At 32.4% G+C, this 12,217-nt stretch overlaps 1 protein-coding gene across 11 annotated transcripts in view; it reads right to left on the reverse strand.

Annotated features, from left to right (window-relative positions):
* LOC128985492 (eye-specific diacylglycerol kinase-like) overlaps nt 1-12,217 on the reverse strand; it is a 319,947-nt gene that overhangs the window by 257,196 nt on the left and 50,534 nt on the right. The window lies entirely within an intron of this gene.

Below are 12,217 nucleotides of genomic sequence, written 5' to 3' on the forward strand. Positions count from 1 at the left end.
ATACAACTCATGTTGTATCCTACCGTGTCGCTTTGCTAGTGAAAACTTGTCATTTGTCCTTCCTTTAAATACAACTCATGTTGTATCCTACCGTGTCGCTTTGCTAATGAAAACTTGTCATTTGTCCTTCCTTTAAATACAACTCATGTTGTATCCTACCCTGTCGTTTTGCTGGTGAAGACTTGTCATTTGTCCTTCCTTTAAATACAACTCATGTTGTATCCTACCGTGTCGCTTTGCTAGTGAAAACTTGTCATTTGTCCTTCCTTTAAATACAACTCATGTTGTATCCTACCGTGTCGCTTTGCTGGTGAAAACTTGCCAGTTGTCCTTTCTTTGAGTACAACTCATAATGTATCCTACCGTGTCGCTTTGCTGGTGAAAACTTGCCAGTTGTCCTTTCTTAAATACAACTCATGTTGTATCCTAAAAATGTTTGTTGTTTTGTGTATTTAAAAATTGTATTTACGTTCTAGCACCTATTAGTGTTGAATGGGGTTATAAATATAATATTTAAGATTAAATATAATACATTTAAGAAAAACATTTGGTAAACGTTTTCAAACTAGTTCTTTTATAAGTCAATCATTATGTTGGTGTCTAACATTGATATTCAATTTCAGAATGAACCTTTATGTTCTATATCGAGATGTTGTGATGAAAAAAAAACTAAACAATTTGACACTGCAACATGTATCTGCGAAGTCCGGATGGACGTGATTCTGAGGCAAAAAGTATTTTTAAATATTTAAATTCTTTTTCAGAAGCAATGGACATTTTTTAAGATATTTGATAGCTCAAAACGCTATGTAATAAACCACTACACAATTTAATATAAGAATTAAACTCCACTACGTTCACTGCACATGAAACCAGTGTGGTTTCAACCATTAGGTGGACGTTGTATGTGGTTTTATCTCCCAATATGGTAGCACTTCTCTGCGAACCAAACCGAATTGAATATAAGCCTGTTTATCACCCAACACAGAAACACACATGCATCTTGTTCGTTGAAATGCAGTTGGCTGTTAACCATAAAACAATAAAATGTACACCATACACGTTCCTGGAGACATTTAATGAACTTCAAAAATAATTTCAACGTTTTGCAAATCTTCAGAATGGTAAAAAACTATGTAGTTTTTTACCAAAACTATCTACATAGTTTTAGTTGGTTGGTAATAAATAAATTTCCACATAATATTGTTTATGAGAGTATATTTTAAAAGGTTGCTTCTGCATTTTGTTTTTTGCTACTTGATATTGTAACAAAACACTAATACTTGTAAAATAATCGAATAATAGTTTAAGAAATATATACGCCATTTATCAAGTGTTTCGTGAAATTATATGTGATATGGCTTCTCGTTCCCACAACTTTTTATCAATAGAATCCATTATTGCACTGTATTGGCTTGCCATTTGCTTTGTTTATATTCCAAAACATGCCTCAACCTATGAGGACAGACAGATTCAAGGTTAAAAATAAAACTACCAGCTTTTGGAAAATTTACTGTGTTAAATGAAACGACAATTTTTAATTGAATATTTTGTAACTATGCACCTACTTTTGCGCCTCCCCCCTTCTCAAGTTTAGTTATTATTTATATTTTCACCAAAAGAGTTATCTTTATAGTTTATACTCTTACCTTTGTTTAATGTGTTTTACTCAGTTTTGTGACTTTGACTAAAAATTCGTATTTGTTGCTAGCTTATTATTTTTTTTAGTCACATATTTTTATATTCCGCAAATAATACGAGTTTTCGTTCAACCCCTATACGAAATAATCATACCTCTTTAATTTAGGAATTCAGTCTTGAAAACGAACAATAGTTTTACTTTCCTTAATAAATGCGACTAAATTTTTTAAAATTTATTTCTAACAATATGACCTGATATTCCCTGTTTCTATGTATCAAAAGAATGTTCAGTGAGCTATTGTCAGACCTGTTCGACATCGGGACCTTATTGATGGTTTCGACTGGCTATAAATATGACAGAAGGATATCGATGAATGCTACACCAGATGTGGGCTGCTCACTGTCATTTCATCAAATGAAAATTCCTCCCTTGTCACCCCTAGTCCCTTGTCCTTGTACCTACTGTTTTATTATACCTTGCGATTACATTTAAAATATGTGTTTAGTCATCAAAATCAATAAAAAGATAATGCCTACTTTAATAGTGTTTTAGGTGTTTTTGGCGAGATTGGAGTATTTTTAAAACATAACTGAAGCTTATTAGGTAAGGGTTTTTAAAGAATTCTGCACACTGTATCTTTTGCGTTTTGCTTAACTCCTCATAGGGGTGTGGAATGTAGCAGGGCGTTTTTTTGACCTCATACTTGTTTGGAACAATCTAGTTTTTTCCATAAAATGCTTAATAAAATTCCCCTGTTTTTGTGGTACACAAAATATTGCTTTTGGGAATTATGGCTTAGGATGGTGCGACCTATGTTTTGTTTTGGGTTTTCCTGATCGCTGGCTAAGTTTATGAGTAACTCTTTTATTTTATTTTTTATTTGATTATTTTTTATTTATAGTGTGCAGTAGTGTAACTTTTTGAAATGTACTCAATTCAGTTTAGTTAAGGTTGTAGTGGAGCACTACTGTTCTTGTGAATTGACAGTGTCTTCCTTTATACCCTTTTACATTTGTATGGATATTTGATAGCTCAAAGTATATATTTCCTTATTATTACTTAGTCTCTATATCCGTTTTAAGCGATATTACCTTGACGATAAACAATTTTAAGGAAACTATAAAGCAAAAATAAGGTCTGAGGAATTAACTATTCATTAGGTTCCTGGAACACCGCACTGTTGAAATAATAAACACATAATGCATGTTTATGTTTCAAATATCGAATTCGAAGAATAAACGTCAACGATGTTTGTTTATGAGCGATCAAATATTTAGGTAAACTTGTAGTTAAATTATGTTCAGAGTTGTTAATACATAACAATACACTATCAACGGTCCACGTGTAGGTTTTTTGATTGTGTTTGTGTGTATGTATTATCTTGCCATATTATCTTTTCAAACTTAAAAACAACCTCCTTCGAGTGACAAATTGAAGAAGATGAAAGAATAATCAAACAACCAATGTTAAATATAATCTTACAGCTCTACAGAATGCCTTGTGTGTTATTCCTTACATTTTTTCATATAGCCTACTGGTCACATAAAGATGAATCAAATGTAGACCTTGTTATTATGAAATAACATATATAGAAGTTATCAAGTAAGAATAATGACCTGAATAGTGTGCGCGTACGATACCTATTCAGTCACAAATCAAGTAGTGGTTAAATTTACTTTGAACGACCAATACGAATTTGTCTTTCTTTTCAAGATTCGTAATCTGTATGGTTTTTTTTCTTAAAATACAATTTTATAACACAGAACCACATTTCATTTCAATGCACGTAAAGAATTAGGTTTCGACCTTGCCTTTACTATTATACGTTTTCTGTACTTGACGTTCAATCGAGTGATAAAGAAAGATATCAAAGCTTGCGGTGAGAACCATGTGTTGGGATATTTCATCAACAAAGGGTTTCAAATTACAAAAGTTCGGTGGAACGGAAGGCGTTCAAAGGTGGGGTTTTTTACCCCAGGTAAAGGCGATAATGACTTTGAGTTTAGTGTGGAAGATATTCGGTTATTCGGTAACTTATCTATACACGTAACTCATATCGTTCATCTTTCCTAGATTAATTTCGTACGGAAGGAATTAAAGACACAGTATTTACATTTATATTGTTTTATTTCATATATTTTTGTGTTAAGATGGTTGTAGGACATTTTTTACAATCGTTGACACAGCCTGTTATTTTGTAATGTGTCTTGAACTGAAAAGCTATTCTGAAATCTAAAAAAAAAAAACACCGTCTGGATCTTGTTTTTAGTATTTTTGTATAGGAAACAATTGTTATGCATACTTAGGGCCGGCGCGCACTATCCCAACCACGACCACTACCAAACGCCCGACCAGTCGTTGTCGTTCACCATGCGACCAGAGAACTACCCGACCAAGGCAACAAATGTTTTACAACTTCAGTAGTGTCAAGATGGATGCTGTAGAAGTAGCTGATGGGGTGCATTTGTATCGTACGTTAAGCGGAAGAAGAAACGATACTGGGTACATCCAATGTTAACTGTCAGGTCTACAAAAGGGCAGTTTGCAACATTTTATGAAGAGCTACGTCAATATGAAGACAGGGGTTTTAATTACACAAGAATGTCTGTTAAAAGCTTTGGTGACTTACATAGAGAAGTTGCTGGTGAAATCAGGGGACAAGACACTTTATTAAGACAGTGTATAGGAAGTGAAGAAAAACAGTTTATATGAGCGGTGTACTGGTCGAGTCGGAGGCAAGTCGGGGATAGTGCGCGTCGGCCTGTAAACACTATTATTTTCCTACTCTTTCCTCAAAAAATCACGCAGTAAAATAGTTTGCATGGACATTACATTGTGTGTTATTTTATGCTACAGCAGCCAGTGGGGCCCGACCAAACTGCAAAGACTATGGTCGTCCGACCAGTCGACATTGCGCGCTGTTCCATTTACGCCTATTATAAAACTGGCCGTATCCGACAAGTCGGAGTCGTAGTCGTGGTCGGGATAGTGCGCGCCGGCCCGTGAATTTGTTTTTTTACAATTGTAAAAAAAAACAATATATTCCCCAGTTTTTGTAATCGATTTTTCTTTTTCAAGCTGCAACAACGAGCTTTAACGTACAGTGTTGAAGCATTAAAGCACAAAAGCGATCATTACAATGACTCGATTTAATGACTGTTGTAATGACCGCAGACTAATGCCTAATGACCTCTTGATGTCAGTAAATAATGACTTTGAAATAATGAACGACCAGAAGCTCATTGATGAGTTAGTTTCAACCGTGCTTTTGTTACATTTGCAAAGGAAGTCATTAATTTAACAAGATGTAATTTAAACGAAGTAAATCATTATAAATCAGTAGACGAGATATTTTAATTGTTACACAGCAAAAGTCAACAAAATATTGTTATAATTTTAATTTATACTTTTTATGATACAAAAAATTAAAATCAAGTTGTTTTAAAAACGATAAAGGATTGTTTTTTCTTATACAAATGAACCCATTACACTACTTTTGATATAAAACTTTATATTTTATTGATAAGAATATTAAATGACAATTAACTGTAAAGACATACAAAATCACAATCTACATAAAACAAACATGATTTTAAAAGGTTTTATATGCAAGCCTGTATTTTAATTTCAATTCGATCAATTAGTTTTAATTTCATTTTAGAATATTACTGATGCATGCAGTATAAATAACATAAAATGAAGTATGAATAACGATATTTAGTTAGTTTTAATTACCTGCGGATTCGTTGCTTCACTTTAACATTGTAATTTTAATTTTAATCTCAAATAAATTATATAACTTATGTAATTAAATTATGATATTTTGACAAAGGATACGATATTTGTGGTGTTTAAAAGGTACGAAAACAGCTATATTATTGTATTTTTATATCATTTTTTCAGTGTGTTTTCTTGTTTTATTAGCTTTAAATGTTATTTATTATTCTGAGTAACACTTCAACCTCAACCGCATTGAATTCTAAAATTAGTGAGGCCATTTTACTGCTGTTATATCGTGGATTAAACTGGAATTAAACCCCCATTTTTATATCCATCATCTTTTTAACTACAAATAAATTCCAAGTAATTTTTGTATAATTATTTCTAAACATCCTAACTTTTTCTGGACCACCTCCAAAACGAGGATGTTATCATCAAGGAAGTTTGGGGATTGTTATGTGGGAGTCTGTCATATAAATGACTTAAGTATTCAAGCTCTGTGACAGGTTAAGCTGAGATTATATCAGGAAACACGACACAGGCCATTCTCATGCCACATGGTGTTTTAATACATGTAAATGAGATCATAAATTTATAAAAGCAAAAAATATAGGTGATACTGATTTTAGACCATATTTTTTTATCACATTCATGGATATTAGAGTCTTAAAGTTATCTTTAAGTAAATATGAGTTGATTTTAGTTATTTTGTGAAATATTTTAATCCAACAAAACCATTATTGTGATTTAAAAAGAATTTTAAAGAGAACCCCATTATTTCAACACATAAAAAAAGTTTTACATTCAAACCAAATCAGGGTTCATTCCTGATACCACGTTAAGACCGATTTAATAGTTCAAGTGTTGTTTAATTCCAATATGAAAATCAATTAATATTTTGATATTCGAATTGACTATATTGTTTATTTTCCTAAGAAGGACATTATTTTACTAAGAAATGTTTAAACCCACAAAATTAAGAATTGAATCAAATTGTAAGAAGAAAGTTAACGAATGTTATTGAAATGTGTGCTTTGTTCTAATGGATAAATTTTCCTCTAGTGTTCCCAAATGCGCTGTTTAAATATATAAACTGTTTATGGATGATTCAATACATAGCTTCTTGCAGCTTTATGACTATGTTTATGCATTTGTAGAGAGTTCTGATGTCACATCCAACTGTTACTAGTGTTTTATTATGGAACTTAATGTGGAGTATTACAACAGTCTAGCTGAACATAGTTTATGTAACTTTATTCTCACCAACTAAAACAATCGTTAACTACCAATTGTTATTATTATAAGGGTAATTGATATTATTATCAATTAATTAATCATTAATTAATAAATTACGTTAAATAGAAAATTTAATTTAGCATCGTTAAGAATACAGCTTATATTTACCCAGATATGCATTTTACAAGAGGGTATTCCTTGGAGCTTTACATAAAGAAAACAGACCATGTATTTGGCTATAAAAGCTTTAAAACGAAAAAAATACAATTTTTACAGATTTTCTACGTAGTTTATTTTAATAGGTACGAGTACTTAAGCCTATGTGTCGCTCAGCTACAAATAATAAATCGGTTATGTCTCGTTAGCGATATAATATATTTAATTTAACTAAAGCTCTTTACTAACAGTTTTAAAGTTCGTCAACTTATAATATAGAGAGTCCTTTAAACATTTTTTTAGAAAAAATAACCTAAAATACAACTTAAAAAGTTCTAATCTATTTAAAAAAATAAAAACGTATATTATGGTACTAAACTGATAGCAACCCTAGATGTCAATTACGAAATATTTAAAGTTTGTTAACTAAGTACACGATACTACATTACATGTATGATAAATATTGATCACCTCAACCCTAAATGCATTGTGGGTAAAGTGATTTATTAGCTTTGCATCCCTTATGCAAAGATTAATACGGGTAGGTAATGCATTTCGGATGTGTTGGCAGCTCCACAATACAGTAACTAACTGCCTTAACAAACTTGCAGGGTTAATGATACCTCAGGTTACCAAGGGAGGGGGAGAATGTGGTTAGTAAAGTTACTCATGTGTATTGAAATAATTGGAATGAACTGTACACCTTAGTTTAACCTTTAGCAAATCCCTTTATGGGAAGGTTTAAGTATCTACAGGTGTCCTAAGAATCCCTGGTTCCCTTTGACATTTTTTTCTCTGTTCTAAAAAATCATAATAATCATCAGCGAGACACACATTAAAAGCAATAGAGCACAGGCATAACGTTGTTTTTTTTTCTCTGGCCAAAACAATCATATTACGTAAAATAGTTGTAGACCCAAAGTGCTAAGTTAATTGTCTGTTAGTTCTTAATAGCTTGAGATATGTTAGAGCAAGAATTTGAAACTTAGCATTCACTTATGTATAAAAGTTCACGTTTCTATCTTTTGTCGTTTTGTAGTGGTGGACCTTTGAGGGTATAAATACATTTTCTAAAACTTTAACGAGCTAATCGTAGCGTTTAAATCTCTTAAATGATGGAATGAGACAGATTACAACCTTTGGAAGAAAATACAAACAGAGCTTGTTTAATTAACAATTTAGTTATACGGGTAGGGCTATATTTTTGGAAAATCTATATGGAAATATTTTTTTAAAGGTTTTTCGATTGAAAACTATGAAGGAAACTGTCACAGCATTTGTCCTTTACAGCTAATTTGCACATATTTAGTTATATAAGATTAGCAATATTGGAGTGTCCTTGAACATTATGTAGTTTCCCTGGCGACCATATTGCTAAGGGTATAATGGTGGAGTTTTATAAGGCGATGGATAAGTCGGTAGTACGACGCACTTTGAAACTAATACTGAGATGCCGTAGGTTCGTGATCTAGAAATGCCACTTAAAATTTATTTAACAGTCTTATTCTTATAATGTACGAACTCGTACCATCATTTAGTTTATACGATTTACACTCAAGCGATCAAGGTCAATCAATGTAAAAGGACAAATTCAGGGTAGACGACTTAACTTTGTATTTTTGTATATGACGAATAACGCCGTAACATTGTACATGCCTTATTAAATCATGCTGTATGAAAAAGGTGATTTAATCATATTTAATAATAGTGCGATGTGCCATGTCTCAATACAATATCTGCCTTCATGAATGTATTGATCATGAGTTATTAAAAAATGAATAACTCAAAGGGTTAATTCCGACAGGCGGATCAACTCCCAAAGCCTCTTAGTCTACCCTGAATTGATTAATATTCTATTCTAATAGCATATGGAAGATTCAAATCACTATAAGACTCAGGATTGGAAAGTGGGTTTTAGTTGTGTGAGTTTTTCAATTAAAGTGTTGATTTTGAATAACAAAGAAAACACTCAGTTTTTTTCTGGATGGAAAAAATGAACTTGCAGTTTAATGTGTGTCCTTGACCATAAATTTTAAAAACCAATATGATGGGTCCAACAAAAGTCGGTTACTTGTAAAAGGGTTCAGTTACTTAAGTTTCTTACTAACGAACCAGTAAATTGACATACAATTATAGAAATTCCTCAGACTTAAGTGCTAAGGGAGACATGTTAAATCCGTTACACAACCACAAATATTCAAGACATTTGGAATTATTTCGCTTATAAGTGATTTTAAATTTTTTTCTACGACTTTTAATTGGTACAACCCCTAAGAAAAGTCTCTGGGGTGTAATTATTTTAAATGATCATTTTGACAAGTTATTTTGATCCTACTAACACATATGTCGCTTCTTTGTTATATTGCTAACATTTCTAAGTACTGTTTAGAAATTATAATGCTATTTACCACCAAAGTAAAATTAAGTAGTTTTCTTAGTTATTTTATAATTTTCTAAATAGTACCATAAACAAAAAATCATTTTGTCTCTTGTAGTACTAAGCTTTAAAATTAACACATTACCATAGCCTCCTCTAAACAGGGCCATGGTGTTAGTGTGACAACGTCGCACCGGCCGGCCTATTGCCATGGTAATAACGAAGTTTTTGAGATAAACATTTCACTGGCGCTGATGTGGTATAATTACCTCGTCAAGTAATTCAATTTCTTTTATGTTAGGTTTAAAACCTAAATGTTTCACTGTTAGTAAAAAAAATAAAATGTGTTTATTAAGCGTTTCTCTGGTACACCAGCTTTTCAGAACAACTTTCGTCACTACGCTAAATATCTTACTACTACGCTAAATATGCAGAGCAAATTTGACAATTTTGTACATAACAATTCAACCTAACAATTTGGCCGTTATACGCCTAGACAATAATTAAAATTAAAAAAAATATATATCTTTAAGTTTTTCTTTAAATGTTTCGCTATACGCAACAACCTTAAGGCCGTCGGGTAGACCATTGTACAACGAGGGACTAAAATATGAGTACGGCATCGTCAGGGTAAAAAAACATAAACGACATTGCTGTCACACTCATACAATAAGTAAAAACGAACAAACAGGCCTGTCACTCGACGCGGACGGTCTCGGTGCAGGTAGTAGACGTTTCACAGGCGCTCCATTACAACAAGTGCAACAGCAGTTTCGGTAAGCCGGGGCTGCGGTGTTGCCACTTTTATCTCGCCGCGGCCTTGTACTAGAGGAGGCCGTGACATTACCCATGCAAGTGGTCATAGTTTGGCCAAAGTTTAATTGACTACATAAGGTCGAGAACAAGGGACCCTGTGACAAGCAGATGTAACGTGTTATCACTGACTGATAAAACCTGCATTGCCCGCATGTCAAACTAAACCGACTTAATACTACCATGACCTCCGTGGCACTCTAACGTCGATTTACATATTGTTAAATCCAAAACTGCTTTTTAAGTCTCGTTACTCTTAATTGCAATGACATTGACTAAATAGGATTTATTTTATATTATAGTTAAAGTTTTACAGTGTGAGCTTTTTGCTTCGACTGTAGAACAAACAGTTATTGCAACTATATTGTCCTAGTTGGTTTGGTTAAGTCTTTTAAAATGCCCTATCAATATATTCTAAGAACTGAAGCATGGCAGGAAACAAAAATACGTGGGCAAATTGAATCTGTAATGAAAAATAAATTATAGTAGTGTGCAATAAATTTGTTTTAGGAAACATCTGACATTTTACTGTAATAGTTTCAAAGTTGCTGAGAAAACGAAGTAATATGACTAGTTTTTTTCTCTAAATAACTCACAAGTAAACAATTACTGTTAAAAGCAGCCTTAAAAAACCATACTATCTAACTTGAGAAATTATGAAAATATTAAATTATTATTATAAACTATTCCGTATTTAATGATTGGACACTGTAACCCCTTCTACTAGTTCGTCTTCGCCGACATTAAATGACAGAGTAGGAAATGTCCAAGCCATTTGAAATTCCTTGGCGTTCTTCATTCCAGTAAATAGCCTCTAGGAAATGTTAATAAACCAAACCCTTCCATTGTTGTACAATTTTAAGAAGAAAATTTTCAAGATCTAAATACAAAACAATGAAACCCTTTAAAACTCGGTATTTATCAGGGATATTAAAAAAATACAGTTATTATACATGATAAGCTATATCAAATTCCGAGAGACAACAGCAAGGTATTCCGGGAGCTTTTTGATATTATTAAATCAGAAAATAAAATATACCTAAGTAAGTAAATATCAACTAAATATTGTAAATATTCATGTAACTTATAGCCCGGGTATAACTGTTTGTATCCGAAAGGCCACCAGTTCAGAGCTACATTCATCAATGCGTCAAATCGATGTCCAAAGCCTGTCACTGCACAATTGATATCATCTATTATTCCTTTAAAACCATGATTACTTCTCCATAGTTATCAAACCTTAGCACACGTATTTGACAAATATTGGTAGTTGCTAATTTATTAGCTGTAACATTTTGTGCTATATTGTTTTAGAAATTCAGTAAAAAAACTGGAGTAATAAATTTGTTTCTTACCTCTGAGTTTGCAAACAAGAAAATAATGCTAAATAGTTTCTTGTGGCATTCACAAATGTTTAAAAAGATTATTGCGGAAAAACTAAAGGTAACCACTTTATGTGAGAGGAAGAACCCAAGGGGGGACGCTATCATTCAGAACTGTTCTGTCTACAGAAAATAGCCTACAGACTTACAGACAGAGGTTAGTAAGTGAACTTGGTCACAAAATGACTCATTTTGTGACCAAGTTCACTTACTAACCTCTGTCTGTAAGTCTGTAGGCTATTTTCTGTAGACAGAACAGTTCTGAATGATAGCGTCCCCCCTTGGGTTCTTCCTCTCACATAAAGTGGTTACCTTTAGTTTTTCCGCAATAATCTTTTTAAACATTTGTGAATGCCACAAGAAACTATTTAGCATTATTTTCTTGTTTGCAAACTCAGAGGTAAGAAACAAATTTATTACTCCAGTTTTTTTACTGAATTTCTAAAACAATATAGCACAAAATGTTACAGCTAATAAATTAGCAACTACCAATATTTGTCAAATACGTGTGCTAAGGTTTGATAACTATGGAGAAGTAATCATGGTTTTAAAGGAATAATAGATGATATCAATTGTGCAGTGACAGGCTTTGGACATCGATTTGACGCATTGATGAATGTAGCTCTGAACTGGTGGCCTTTCGGATACAAACAGTTATACCCGGGCTATAAGTTACATGAATATTTACAATATTTAGTTGATATTTACTTACTTAGGTATATTTTATTTTCTGATTTAATAATATCAAAAAGCTCCCGGAATACCTTGCTGTTGTCTCTCGGAATTTGATATAGCTTATCATGTATAATAACTGTATTTTTTTAATATCCCTGATAAATACCGAGTTTTAAAGGGTTTCATTGTTTTGTATTTAGATCTTGAAAATTTTCT

The sequence above is a fragment of the Macrosteles quadrilineatus genome, unplaced genomic scaffold (assembly GCF_028750875.1).
Source record: "Macrosteles quadrilineatus isolate MER2022 unplaced genomic scaffold, UCM_ALF_1.0 Scaffold_2__2_contigs__length_208266976, whole genome shotgun sequence".
NCBI classification, from domain to species: Eukaryota; Metazoa; Arthropoda; class Insecta; order Hemiptera; family Cicadellidae; genus Macrosteles; species Macrosteles quadrilineatus.